The following is a 14,915-nucleotide window of genomic DNA, read 5'->3' on the forward strand; positions in this document are numbered from 1 at the left end:
CCCTTGCTCGGTTTAAAATACCACTTGAGGTTGTTTCCAACAAATATCGAGGACGAGACTTTTCCTTAAGGGGGGTAGAGTTTGTAACACCCCAAATTTTTACCAAGATTTCTATTTAATAAATTTGGCGTGAATGGTTTTCAAATTTTAATTCTAGGTTTTCTGTTGACTTCAAGACTTCCCCTATTCTTGGTTTTGGGAATAATTCCTCTATGAGCTAAGATTTTGAGGACTCTTATGTGACTCGAGGGTTTACTGCAATACTTTCCCTCCACTGATTATTTCAGAAAAGAAGTTTTTGTTTAATATTATCTTCCAACTCGATTATTCAAAACTGTTTTTTTTCACGGTCCAGTTTTGAACTGCAGCTACCTATTAACATCTTCTAAAAATTCCACAATAAGCTTGACTATTACCTACTATGTTTCTGGATCAACTTTACGTAATAATATAGCCAATTGTTTTGACAGGATTACGGAAATTAATTAATCTTACTTTCTGGTCCAATTGTAGATTTGCACTACAACCCCTTTAATTAAGTGTCCAAAAACTCTACCAAAATTAGTAGTAGCCAAGGGGTTCATACAAATGAGTTCTACGCAAAAACTTAGCGGATTATTATGTTAAAATATTGCTTTTTGCCATCTTTTCTGTTCTGGTCCAAGTAGGTGCTTTACATTACAACCTCTTAATTAAAGTCTCTAATAATTCTGTAAAAACTTGTGCAGGTCAAGGGGTTTATAGGAATGAGTTTTCTGAAAAAAATAATGTTGGTCTTTTGAAATATTTGAGCACCACTTCTTGTTTTGAGTTCTGGACCAGATTGGCCTTTTAAACTACAACCCCACTTTTTCCTTCCCCAATGCTCTTGAGAAGTATTGTGCTTGTAGTCCATACAATGAAATCCTTAAGTACCAAACTTCAACCCCATTGGAGTTGTTTTAACCCCGGTTACATTGCCATTTTGTTTCTGTCCAGAAATGGATTTTTACTAGAATTGCATTGTGAAGTTGTTGAGTTGCTAAATCTAATCCAGCCATCTTTGTGCCCAGCCAGTGAGGCTTATGTTCGGAAATTTTCATGGCTAGCAAGTGCCCCTAGATGCCATTGGCATTCTATCAAACACCCGGTGTCCCTAACCAGAAATGGCATGGTATTTTGTTTGAATGGTGGAGTTGAGCCCCAAACCAAACTAGCATGTCTAGGAAACCCAAGGTAAGGCCATTAGTCGATTTGGAGTGTTTCACACCAACCCAAGTTTCTAGCTAGCCGTAGAAATTTGTCGAGCACGTAGCAGGCATGCCTGAGCATGCTCTAGAGCGTGCATTTTCTAGCCAGCAGATCGAGCCGCCGCGTCGCAGCCCCTGTCGCCCCCTCGTCACCCGCAGCAGTCTCAGCATGTGGACACACTCTTACGAGCTCCTCGTGCACCCATGTTATTCCTGCTGCCCCGGACGCCCCTGCTTCGCCGCAGCCGTGCAACTCATCGATAGCCACAGCGTCGGCACAGTGCCGCAGCACCACCGAAACGTCCCCAACGTGCCACCTGCACCTTGGACCACACCTGGGTCGAGCCAGAGCCTCCCCTTGACGCGTCGCTGCGTCGATCCCGTTCCTGTGCCCTCACCAGAGGCTGTCCCCGACGAGCTTATCCTCTCGCCGCGGCACCGACACTCCGAGGCTATAAATAGGACCCCGACAGCGTTAGAGTATCGCAAGTTTTCCCTGACAACCGTAGCGAGCCCCTCTAGCTCCAATGTAAGCTAGGGCAACTTCGTTCCCAACTCCGGTGACCTTCGGCCATCATAGCCCCTCGGGTCAATTCGTTCCTATTAGTGAGCCTTTCCTCTGCCTGAACCTATTGCTCGAACCTCCAAGACCTAGCGGAGCTGCTCCAACCCTCGCCGTGCACCTAGGACCCCTCCTAGCCAGTGCTCCGTCGGAGCCGAAGCTCCCTTGCCATGGAGGAAGGTGCTAGCAGTCCCTGGCAATGACGTTAGAAAGTTGCTACTAACGTGCATCTATTCCTGACTTGATGCCACCACGGCAAGAGAGCCAGAAAAGAGCTCGTCCCAGTTGCTCAACAATTAGCAATTGTCTTGCAATGGCCCACCAGTGCGTGGGATCGTGGCAGCTTTCGGGGGTAGAGTATTCAACCCAAATTTGTTGGTTCGCCCGACAGGAAGTGAAAGGATACTCTCAAGTATTAGCAGCTGAATGTGTCACATTCAACCACGCCTGAAAGATTAGTATCTGCAAGCAAAGTATCAGTAGCAAAGTAGTATGATAGCAACGGTGCCAGAAACGCTCTGTTGACGGCAGACTATTCCTAACGGTTGTACCAATGGCGCCAGAAGTTGCCGTGGATGGGAAATATTCTTTTCCGTCAACGGCGCGAGAAAAAGTATTGTAGTAGGTAGCAGGAGTGTAACGAGTAACAGCAGTGGCAAGGAACAACTGTAGTCATAGCACACTACTGGAATTCACAAATTTTCCGTCTGCTGACACATGACACATGGCGCAAAGCACACGGCAAAGTCAACACCTAAGGCAAAAAAATTCTTTGCCATCGGCCTTCCCTATGCCGTCGGCCAGCGGACGGCAAATGGACCGCAGGCGGACGACAAAGGGGTGGAAGACGGCAAAGGGGTGCCACCGTACACCCCCTCCAACCCCATAACGGCTGCTCCATTTGCCATCTGCCCTCCTTCTCTTTGCCATCGGGGGGCGGACGGCAAAGCGAGCCCCCCCCCTAACGGTCGTCTCCCTCTCCCTCTCACTCTCATCCGCTCCGACAGTCTCCTCCGCTCTAACAGTTACTCTCTCAGCCGCTCGTCCCCCGCCCGCCGGCCGCCTCCCCTCCCGCCGGCCGCCTCCTCCGCCGCCCCCTCCTCCCCTCCCGCCGGCCGCCTACTCCCCCTCCCCTCCTCCCCGCGGCCTCCTCCCCGCTCGCTCCTCCCCGCGCCCGCCCGCGGCACCCCTCCTCCCCGCCCGCCCGCCGCCTCTGCTACCGCCTGCCAACCGCCTCCCCTCCCCCCCCGCCGGCCGCCTCCCCTCCAGCCCCATCCTCCCCGCGCCCTCCTCCCCGCTCCCTCCTCCCCACACCCTCCTCCCCGCCCGCCGGCCGCCTCCCCCCCGCCCGCCGACTGCCTCCCCTCCCGGCAGTCATCCGCCTCCCCTCCCGCCCCTCCTCCCCGCCCCCTCCTCCCCGGCTAGGTGAGTTTTTTTATTTAATTTGATTTAGTTAGTTGATTTAGTGGTAGTTGATTTAGTTAGTTGTTTTAATTAGATTTAGTTAGTTGATTTGAATAGTAGGTTTAGTTAAATAGTAGGTTTAGTTAGTTATTTGATTTGTTAATTTAGAGGTAGATTACATTTTGTTAATTAGTCGTAGATTCTTTTTTAGTTAATGATTTGTAGATTTTATTTTTGTTATTTTTTTGCGGTTTAGTGCTATATAGGTTTAGCGATAGGTTTAGTGATAGGTTTAGATTCTACATAGTCATAATTGAAATAAGTAGAAAAAAGATGAAGAATAAAAGAAGAATAAGTAGATAAGGGAAGAAGAATAAGAAGAAGAGGAGGAGGAGGAGGAGGAGGAGGAGGAGGAGGATAGAAAGAAGAAGAAGAAAAAGAGGAGAGAGGAGAGGAATAAAGAAGATGAAAAAGGGAAAGAAGGAAGAAGAAGAAGAAGAGGGAAATGGAAAAGAAGGAATAAGAAGAAGAAGAAGAAGAAGAAGAAGAAAAGGAAGGAACGAAGAAGAAGAAGAAGAAAAGGAAGAGGAGGAAAAAAAAGAAGATGATGAAGAAGAAAATGACACCTTGACACCTCGACACCCCGACACGATGCCCGAAACCCCGACACGGCATCCTGACAACACCCTGGCAGAATACGCCGCCACCGACGCCACTGACACCCAACCCTCGACCTCCGACACCTCTTGGGCCTCTTATTGACCGAAAAGTCCCCCGACCACCGACCCCTGACGCCACTGACCCTGGACCCCTGACGGCACTGACCCCCGACTACCGACGCCACTAACCCCCGAACCCCGATGCCACCGACACCCGACACCACTGACCCTCGACGGCACTGAGTCCCGACGCCACTAACCCCCCGACCCCCAACAACTCTTCTGCCTCCGGTTGAACGAGAAGGTGCTTTTCGGCCTTCCACAAACCGACGGGGTCAGAGTTTTGTAAATTATGAGTTAGGTCACATATTTTCCGATTATGTTAATTATAAAAACATCATATTTGTGTTGATCGTGTGAATTGCAATGTGCAGTTGTTCGACGACCTCCACGTGCGTTGGACGAGCTCCGTCCTTGTGTTTGTTGGTGAGCACAAATGACTTCTCCTCCTACCCCCTTAATTTGCTCTGTCCCGGTCTTCATGCCGATGAAACTTGCTCGCTATAGGTTTCTTCAATCATGAGTATGTGTGACCAGTATGCGTCTCCCGTTCGAAAGGGCGACATCTATAAATATGCATTTCTTTGCATATTTATAACCGCCATCCTTTTGAAATGTCCAACATTATCCATGGACAGCCTGAGTATGTGTAGATTGGGTTTGTTTTCCCGTATGCTGTGCTCCGGATCCGATGCGGAATTTCGTCAGTGCCTCCCCTGTTGTTCTCTAGGTACACATCCTCTCTGCTTATTGCCGAGACGTGTATCAGGAGAACAGCGGGGAGGTGCTGCCGAAATTTTGCATCGCATCTGGAGCAGAGCATGGGAAAACGAACCCAGTCTACACATACTCTGGTGGGATTAGGACCTATCTTTACCTATTAGCGTGTAGGTTGCATGGACGTAATAAAACTGATAAACTTGATTAGCGTATGAATATAGATGATGAATTATATATTTATTTCTTGTGTCCCTATAGGTAGCTAGGCAACATGAGTGATCGTGCTTGGATGTACACTGGTCACCCTAGTCAGAAAGACATGACCCATGAATGGTTAACAAAAACCAGGGGGTTTGTGAGAGCCGCATTTGCAAATGGCCAGCAAAAAACATGGTGCCCCTGTCCCAACTGCGATAACTGGAAAAAGCATACAGAGTTTGAAATGGGTAAACAGCTGCAGAAGTGGGGTTTTACGCCTAATTATACGGTGTGGACTTTTCATGGTGAGTCGGACCAACATGCCAGAGCTGAGGTGATTCGTCGTCGCACCGACGAGCATGGTACCGGGATTGAAGACATGGTGCAAGACTTTGATGATGCTCGGGATTGTGCAAAGGCCTTCTATGAAATGTTGGAGTCTTCAAAACGTCCTCTCCACGAGCAGACTTGGCTTTGAAATGTTGGAGTCTTCAAAATGTCCTCTCCACGAGCAGACTTGGCTTTGTCAGTTGGATGCCATTGCGCAAGTAATGGTTCTGAAGGCTCAATTCAACCTAGGCAGAGAATTCTAGGACGCGGTGATGACGATATTTGGACACTTTCTACCCAAAGGCCATGTACTGCCTGCAAACCTGTACCAGTCAGAGAAAATCCTCCGTGTACTTAAGATGCCCTATGAGAAGATACATGCCTGTGAGAATGGATGTGCCTTATTTAGGCTTGAGTATGCGGCCTTGAACTATTGCCCCATTTGCAATTCTTCCTCGTATATTCTGGTAGACAACGGCATGGGTGAGAAGAATCAGACCAACATCCCCATTAGTGTTCTTCTGTATCTGCCAATCGTACCAAGACTTCAACGTCTTTTCATGGTCGAAGAGACGGCCAGACAGATGGCATGGCACAAATTGGGCAAAAGATGTGAACTAGATGCGGATGGGAACAAGATGCTGGTACACACTTCATATGGTTTTGCGTGGAGGCACTTCGATGCATTACATAAGGATAAATCGGAAGATCCAAGGCAACCTAGAGTTGCCATCAGCAAGGATGGGTTCAATGTGTATGGTATGACGGCAGCACAATACAGTTGTTGGCCTGTATTTGTCATTCCACTAAATTTGCCACCCGGAGAGATTATGAAAAGAAAGAACATTTTCCTGACGTTGATAATTCCAGGGCCCAACTATCTCGGGAAGAATATGAATGTGTACATGTAGCCGCTTAAGGATGAGTTGCAAGAAGCCTGGGATAATGGGATCAAGACCTACGACGCGGCTACCAAAACAAATTTCAAAATGCATGTGTGGTACATGTACTCGACACATGATAATCCGGCGTTTGCGCTATTCGCTGGCTGGTGTGTGCACGGAAGGTTCTCGTGTACCACATGCAAGGCAGCTCCTCAGTTCTGTTGGCTGCAGGCTGGTCGCAAGTATTCTTGCTTCGACATGCATAGCCAATTCCTGGATCCTGACCATAAGTTCAAAAAAGACAAGAAGAATTTCATCAAAGGTAGAGTTGTCAAAAACACTGCACCAGCTGTGTTGACAGGCCAACAGACCCTTGATCAGTTAAACGCTCTCGAGCCTGATCCTTTCTGTCCAGGATACTTCAAAGGGTCTAATACGGAACACGCCTGGACTCACAAGTCATGCTTATGGGATCTGCCTTACTTCAAAGACCTCCTTTGCCCACAGAACATTGACGTGATGCACACTGAAAAGAATATAGCGGAGGCCATTTTTGGTACATTGTTCGGCATAGAGGGGAAGTCAAAAGATAATCCTAAGGCTAGAATCGACCTGGAGGCTCTATGTGATAGACCGTTGCAAAACTTGCGACAACGGAAAGGGCCATATACGAGCCCTTTGTGGTAAGTTTCTTCTTCATGTTATTTCAAATCTTGCATTTGAATGTTCGTTTCATTAATTAATAAAAAGTTTGACTTGTCGAAACCAAATGTACAGTCTATGTGCGAGAAGAACGGACAAGTCCCTCCACCGATGCCAGTCATTAACGTGGCGGGGACGATGAGTTTCATTTCAGTGAAGTGATCTTAAGAGTGTCCTCATGCTAACTACACATTGCAAATGATGTTTGGTGCAGAATATCTCCAGAAACGCATCGCACGACCCTTCTACAGTCGAGCCTTCTCCAGGGTAGCCTTCTCTAGGTGAAACAAGTCAGAGCCACCGTGCTTCACCGCTGTGATGACGATAATGGTATGCTATTTCTATTGTTTTAATAAAAAAATAGCTAGACTTCCATCTAAATAACATAATTAGCTTAGTTAGCTCCAAGAAAGGCTAAATTGGCTAATTATCCTAGGAAATGACATAATTAGCTTAGCTAGATCCAAAATGGGTTAATAAGCATAGTTTGCTCCAGAATGACCTATTTTACCTAAGTTAGCTCCGAAACGACGTATAGTTAGCTAGGGTTCCACCTAGATGACATAATTATATTAGTTAGCTCCTAAATGGTCTATTTAATAAAACATGACCTATACTTAGCTAATTATCCTCGAAATGACATAATTACCTCCAAAAAGGCATTCTAATCCAATTTAGCCCGAAGAAGGGGACAAGAGGAGAAGAAAGAGGAAAAATGCAAGGAAGGAAGAAGAAGAAGAGGAGAAGAAGAAGGAGGAGAGGCAAGAGGATAAGAAGAAGGAGAAGAAGGAGGAGAAGGAGCTCCTCCTTCTCCTTCTTCTTCCTCCTTCTCCCTCTCCTTCTTCTTTTCTTCTTCTTCTCCTCCTGCTCCTCCTCCTCCTCCTTCTTTTAGTTCTTCTTCTCTTCCAATTCTTCTACGTAGCTTAGACTCATCCAAGAAAGGCTAAATTGGCTAATTATCCTACGAAATGACATTATTAGCTTAGTTAACTCCAAAATGACCTATTTAATAAAAAATGACCTATAGTTAGCTAAGTTCTCTCCTAAATGACATAATAAGGCTTACGTAGCTGCAAGATGACCTATTCTCCCTAACTCAGGTATTAAATGGCCTATAATTAGCCTAGCTAGATCCAAAATGGCTTAATAAGCATAGTTTGCTCCGGAATGACCTATTTTACCCAAGTTAGCTCCGAAACGACGTATAGTTAGCTAGGGTTCCACCTAGATGACATAATTAGCTTAGTTAGCTCCTAAATAGTCTATTTAGTAAAACATGACCTATACTTAGCTAATTATCCTCTAAATGATATAATTAGCTCCAAAAGGGCATTCTAAGCCAATTTAGCCCGAAGAAGGGGACAAGAGGAGAAGAAAGAGGAAAAATGAAAGGAAGGAAGAAGAAGAAGAAGAGAAGAAGAAGAAGGAGAGGGAGGAGGATAAGAAGAAGGAGAAGAAGGAGGACAAGAAGGAGAAGGAGCTCCTCCTTCTCCTTCTTTTTCCTCCTTCTCCTTGTCCTTCTTCTTTTCTTCTTTTCTTCATCTTCTCCTCTTCCTTCTCCTTCTCCTCCTCCTTCTCCTCCTCCGACTTCTTTTACTTCTTCTTCTATTTCTCTTCTTCTATGTAGCTTAGACTCATCCAAGAAAGGCTAAATTGGCTAATTATCCTACGAAATGACATAATTACCTTAGTTAGCTCCAAAATGACCTATTTAATAAAAAATGACCTATAGTTAGCTAAGTTCTCTCCTAAATGACATAATAAGGCTTATGTAGCTGCAAGATGACCTATTCCCCCTAACTTAGGTATTAAATAGCCTATAATTAGCCTAGCTAGATCCAAAATGGCTTAATAAGCATAGTTTGCTCCGTAATGACCTATTTTACCCAAGTTAGCTCCGAAACGACGTATAGTTAGCTAGGCTTCCACCGAAATGACATAATTAGCTTAGTTAGCTCCAAATTGGTCTATTTAATAAAACATGACCTATACTTAGCTAATTATCCTCGAAATGAGATAATTAGCTCCAAAAAGGCATTCTTAGCTGAGTTAGCTAGGGTTCCACCTAGATGACATAATTAGCTGAGTTAGCTCCTAAATGGTCTATTTAATAAAACATGACCTATACTTAGCTAATTATCCTTGAAATGACATAATTAGCTCGAAAAAGGCATTCTAAGACAATTTAGCCCGAAGAAGGGGACAAGAGGAGAAGAAAAAGGAAAAATGAAAGGAAGGAAGAAGAAGAAGAAGAGAAGAAGAAGAAGGAGAAGGAGGAGGATAAGAAGAAGGATAAGAAGGAGGAGAAGAAGGAGAAGGAGCTCCTCCTTCTCCTTCTTCTTCCTCCTTCTTCCTTCTTCTTCTTCTCCTTCTTCTTTTCTTCTTTTCTTCTTCTTCTCCTCTTCCTTCTCCTTCTCCTCCTCCTCCTCCTCCTCCTCCTCCTCCTCCTTCTTTTACTTCTTCTATTTCTCTTCTTCTATGTAGCTTAGACTCATCCAAGAAAGGCTAAATTGGCTAATTATCCTACGAAATGACATAATTAGCTTAGTTAGCTCCAAAATGACATATTTAATAAAAAATGACCTACAGTTAGCTAAGTTCTCTCCTAAATAACATAATAAGGCTTACGTAGCTGCAAGATGACCTATTCCCCCTAACTTAGGTATTAAATGGCCTATAATTAGCCTAGCTAGATCCAAAATGGCTTAATAAGCATAGTTTGCTCCGAAATGACCTATTTTACCCAAGTTAGCTCCGAAACGACGTATAGTTAGCTAGGGTTCCACCTAGATGACATAATTAGCTTAGTTAGCTCCTAAATGGTCTATTTAGTAAAACATGACCTATACTTAGCTAATTATCCTCTAAATGATATAATTAGCTCCAAAAGGGCATTCTAAGCCAATTTACCCTGAAGAAGGGGACAAGAGGAGAAGAAAGAGGAAAAATGAAAGGAAGGAAGAAGAAGAAGAAGGGAAGAAGAAGAAGGAGAGGGAGGAGGATAAGAAGAAGGAGAAGAAGGAGGACAAGAAGGAGAAGGAGCTCCTCCTTCTCCTTCTTTTTCCTCCTTCTCCTTGTCCTTCTTCTTTTCTTCTTTTCTTCATCTTCTCCTCTTCCTTCTCCTTCTCCTCCTCCTCCTCCTCCTCCGACTTCTTTTACTTCTTCTTCTATTTCTCTTCTTCTATGTAGCTTAGACTCATCCAAGAAAGGCTAAATTGGCTAATTATCCTAAGAAATGACATAGTTACCTTAGTTAGCTCCAAAATGACCTATTTAATAAAAAATGACCAATAGTTAGCTAAGTTCTCTCCTAAATGACATAATAAGGCTTATGTAGCTGCAAGATGACCTATTCCCCCTAACTTAGGTATTAAATAGCCTATAATTAGCCTAGCTAGATCCAAAATGGCTTAATAAGCATAGTTTGCTCCGTAATGACCTATTTTACCCAAGTTAGCTCCGAAACGACGTATAGTTAGCTAGGCTTCCACCGAAATGACATAATTAGCTTAGTTAGCTCCAAATTGGTCTTTTTAATAAAACATGGCCTATACTTAGCTAATTATCCTCGAAATGAGATAATTAGCTCCAAAAAGGCATTCTTAGCTGAGTTAGCTAGGGTTCCACCTAGATGACATAATTAGCTGAGTTAGCTCCTAAATGGTCTATTTAATAAAACATGACCTATACTTAGCTAATTATCCTTGAAATGACATAATTAGCTCGAAAAAGGCATTCTAAGACAATTTAGCCCGAAGAAGGGGACAAGAGGAGAAGAAAAAGGAAAAATGAAAGGAAGGAAGAAGAAGAAGAAGAGAAGAAGAAGAAGGAGAAGGAGGAGGATAAGAAGAAGGATAAGAAGGAGGAGAAGATGGAGAAGGAGCTCCTCCTTCTCCTTCTTCTTCCTCCTTCTTCCTTCTTCTTCTTCTCCTTCTTCTTTTCTTCTTTTCTTCTTCTTCTCCTCTTCCTTCTCCTTCTCCTCCTCCTCCTCCTCCTCCTCCTCCTTCTTTTACTTCTTCTTCTATTTCTCTTCTTCTATGTAGCTTAGACTCATCCAAGAAAGGCTAAATTGGCTAATTATCCTACGAAATGACATAATTAGCTTAGTTAGCTCCAAAATGACATATTTAATAAAAAATGACCTACAGTTAGCTAAGTTCTCTCCTAAATAACATAATAAGGCTTACGTAGCTGCAAGATGACCTATTCCCCCTAACTTAGGTATTAAATGACCTATAATTAGCCTAGCTAGATCCAAAATGGCTTAATAAGCATAATTTGCTCCGGAATGACCTATTTTACCCAAGTTAGCTCCAAAACGACCTATAGTTAGCTAGGGTTCCACCTAGATGACATAATTAGCTTAGTTAGCTCCTAAATGGTCTATTTAATAATACATGACCTATACTTAGATAATTATCCTTGAAATGACATAATTAGCTCCAAAAAGGCATTCTTAGCCAATTTAGCCCGAAGAAGGGGACAAGAGGATAAGAAAGAGGAAAAATGAAAGGAAGGAAGGAAGAAGAAGAAGAAGAGAATAAGGAGAAGGAGAAGGAGGAGGATAAGAAGAAGGAGAAGAAGGAGGAGAAGAAGGAGAAGGAGGTCCTCCTTCTCCTACTTCTTCCTCCTGATTCCTCCTTCTCCTTCTCCTTCTTTTCTCCTTTTCTTCTTCTTCTCCTCTTCCTTCTCCTTCTCCTCCTCCTCCTCCTTCTTTTACTTCTTCTTCTCTTTCTCTTCTTCTACGTAGCTTAGACTCATCCAAGAAAGGCTAAATTGGCTAATTATCCTATGAAATGAAATAATTAGCTTAGTTAGGTCCAAAATGACCTATTTAATAAAAAATAACCTAAAGTTAGCTAAGTTTTCTCCGAAATGACATAATAAGGCTTACGTAGCTGCAAGATGACCTATTCCCCCTAACTTAGGTATTAAATGGCCTATAATTAGCCTAGCTAGATCCAAAATGGCTTAATAAGCATAGTTTGCTCCTGAATGACCTATTTTACCCAAGTTAGCTCCGAAACGACGTATAGTTAGCTAGGGTTCCACCTAGATGACATAATTAGCTTAGTTAGCTCCTAAATGGTCTATTTAATAAAACATGACCCATAATTAGCTAATTATCCTCCAAATGACATAATTAGCTCCAAAAAGGCATTCTTAGCCAATTTAGCCCGAAGAAGGGGACAAGAGGAGAAGAAAGAGGAAATATGAAAGGAAGGAAGAAGAAGAAGAAGAGAAGAAGAAGAAAGAGAAGGAGGAGGATAAGAAGAAGGAAAAGAAGGAGAAGGAGCTCCTCCTTCTCCTTCTTCTTCCTCCTTCTTCCTCTTCCTCCTTCTCCTTCTTCTTTTCTTCTTTTCTTCTTCTTCTCCTCTTCCTTCTCCTTCTCCTCCTCCTCCTCCTCCTCCTCCTCCTCCTTCTTTTACTTCTTCTTCTCTTTCTCTTCTTCTACATAGCTTAGACTCATCCAAGAAAGGCTAAATTGGCTAATTATGCTACGAAATGACATAATTAGCTTAGTTAGCTCCAAAATGACCTATTTAATAAAAAATGACCTATAGTTAGCTAAGTTCTCTCCTAAATGACGTAATAAGGCTTACGTAGCTGCAAGATGACCTATTCCCCCTAACTTAGGTATTAAATGGCCTATAATTAGCCTAGCTAGATCCAAAATGGCTTAATAAGCATAGTTTGCTCAGGAATGACCTATTTTACTCAAGTTAGCTCTAAAACGACCTATAGTTAGCCAGGGATCCACCTAGATGACATAATTAGCCTAGTTAGCTCTTAAATGGTCTATTTAATAAAACATGACCTATACTTAGCTGATTATCCTCGAAATGACATAATTAGCTCCAAAAAGGCATTCTTAGCCTATTTAGCCCGAAGAAGGGGACAAGAGGAGCAGAAAGAGGAAAAATGAAAGGAAGGAAGAAGACGAAGAAGAGAAGAAGAAGAAGGAGAAGGAGGAGGATAAGAAGAAGGAGAAGAAGGAGGGGAAGAAGGAGGAGGAGCTCCTCCTTCTCCTTCTTCTTCCTCTTTCTTCCTCCTTCTCCTTCTCCTTCTTCTTTTCTTCTTTTCTCCTCTTCCTTCTCCTCCTCCTCCTCCTCCTCCTCCTCCTTCTTTTACTTCTTCTTCTCTTTCTCTTCTTCTACGTAGCTTAGACTCATCCAAGAAAGGCTAAATTGGCTAATTATCCTACGAAATGACATAATTAGCTTAGTTAGCTCCAAAATGACCTATTTAATAAAAAAATGACCTACAGTTAGCTAAGTTCTCTCCTAAATGACATAATAAGGCTGACGTAGCTGCAAGATGACCTATTCCCCCTAACTTAGGTATTAAATGGCCTATAATTAGCCTAGCTAGATCCGAAATGGCTTAATAAGCATAGTTTGCTACGGAATGACCTATTTAACCCAGGTTAGCTCCGAAACGACCTATAGTTAGCTAGGGTTCCACCTAAATGACATAATTAGCTTAGTTAGCTCCTAAGTAGTCTATACTTAGCTAATTTCTCTCCAAAATAACCTATATATACACTTCTTCATCTAGTATTATTCTTCTAACTTTCTTATTTGTCATTTTGTAGATTACCTTCACTTCACGGGAAGCTTGGATTATATTGATGGAATGCTTGAAGATGATTTCTTGTACCATGGCTTGTATTGAATCTATTGTAGTATATGGATATATATGAAACTTTGTATGCGTGTGGATGAAACTGGTGTAATATATGGCTTGGTACGGATGCAACTTGCATAATATGTATGCACTATGGATGAGAGTTATTTTAATATGGTTATGAGTACGGAAAGAAATTTATTCATGTCAAATATATATATATCCTGATTATTGTTAAAAATGCTGGATATAATAAAAAATAAATTAAAAAGGGGCTGGTTCCCCCCTTTGCCGTTTGCCCCCACATGGCAAAGGGGTGTAGGCAGACGGCAAAGGGGGGAATCTGCCCCCTCTCTCTCCCCTGTTGCCGTGTGCCCCCACATGGCAAAGGGGTGTAGGCAGACGACAAAGGGGGGAATCTGCCCCCTCTCTCTCCCCTCTTTGCCGTCTGCCCCCGCATGGCAAAGGGGGGGTGGGCAGACGGCAAAGGGGTGAATCAGCCCCCTCTCTCTCCCCTCTTTGCCGTCTGCCCCCACATGGCAAAGGGGGGATGGCAGACGACAAAGAGAGGAGGCCTGCCGTTAACACTTAACGGGGCCATTGCAGTATATGCCATCCAAGTTAATTTGTCGTATGCCCCCTCATGGCAAAGACTCTTTGCCATCCACTTTAGAAAAGCAGACGGCAAAGACTCTTTACCATCCGTGTGTCGTTCCTCATACACAAACTAATTAACTAGACCGATGTACGGTAGTTTATATAAAGACTAGTAGTATTAATTATAATTGAACACACACATTGTCATCGTCAATCACTATTCCTCATCAAAGTTCCGAGCTTCTTTAAAGAATTCATGTCCAGACTCTAAGCGACTAGCACATCTCGGACAGTCTCCCACCTCATTGGCCCATGGTAGAACATCCCTGCTTGTTCGACGACCCGCTTCATGATCACCTGGGCAAGTTCACACTGGATGTGATAAAACTCAGCTCGAATTCGATGATCCGGTGTGCTTCCTATGCTTGTGGCGCAGCTGAGAATCTCGGCATCACCGGAATTAGATGACATGCGAAGGCGTTGTCTATCCCTTTTGAACTTGAGCATGTGATGCATGAGGTAGAATCCATCAGCCCTACAACCGTTTGGTTGCTGGATGAACCAGAAGATGGTCTTATGGCCGAAAGCTGGTGCTTTGTTCATGTACTTTTTCACCTTGATATATCCACCAGTAAGGTTGTAGGTGAAAATGGCACTATCAAGAACATTCTTTATGTGTGTGTAATCCTTCTTCTTGATGTTCATCGATGAGTCCAAGTACAGAGCATGGTAGTATTGAGGGTACAAACAGATGAAGACGCCCCCCCCGCCCCGCCCCTGCTGTGCAAAATAAGCAGAGCTCAAATTAGCCTTCATGCTTGCAAAGGAATGATCAAAACTTACGAAAGGATATTCGCGGATAACTTACGTGGGATGATAAGGCAGGTGAATCATTTCCTTGTCCTTATTAGCAAGCATGAAGTCGCTGATATACTTGCTCGCA

The sequence above is a fragment of the Hordeum vulgare genome, chromosome 5H (assembly GCF_904849725.1).
Source record: "Hordeum vulgare subsp. vulgare chromosome 5H, MorexV3_pseudomolecules_assembly, whole genome shotgun sequence".
Lineage (NCBI taxonomy): Eukaryota > Viridiplantae > Streptophyta > Magnoliopsida > Poales > Poaceae > Hordeum > Hordeum vulgare.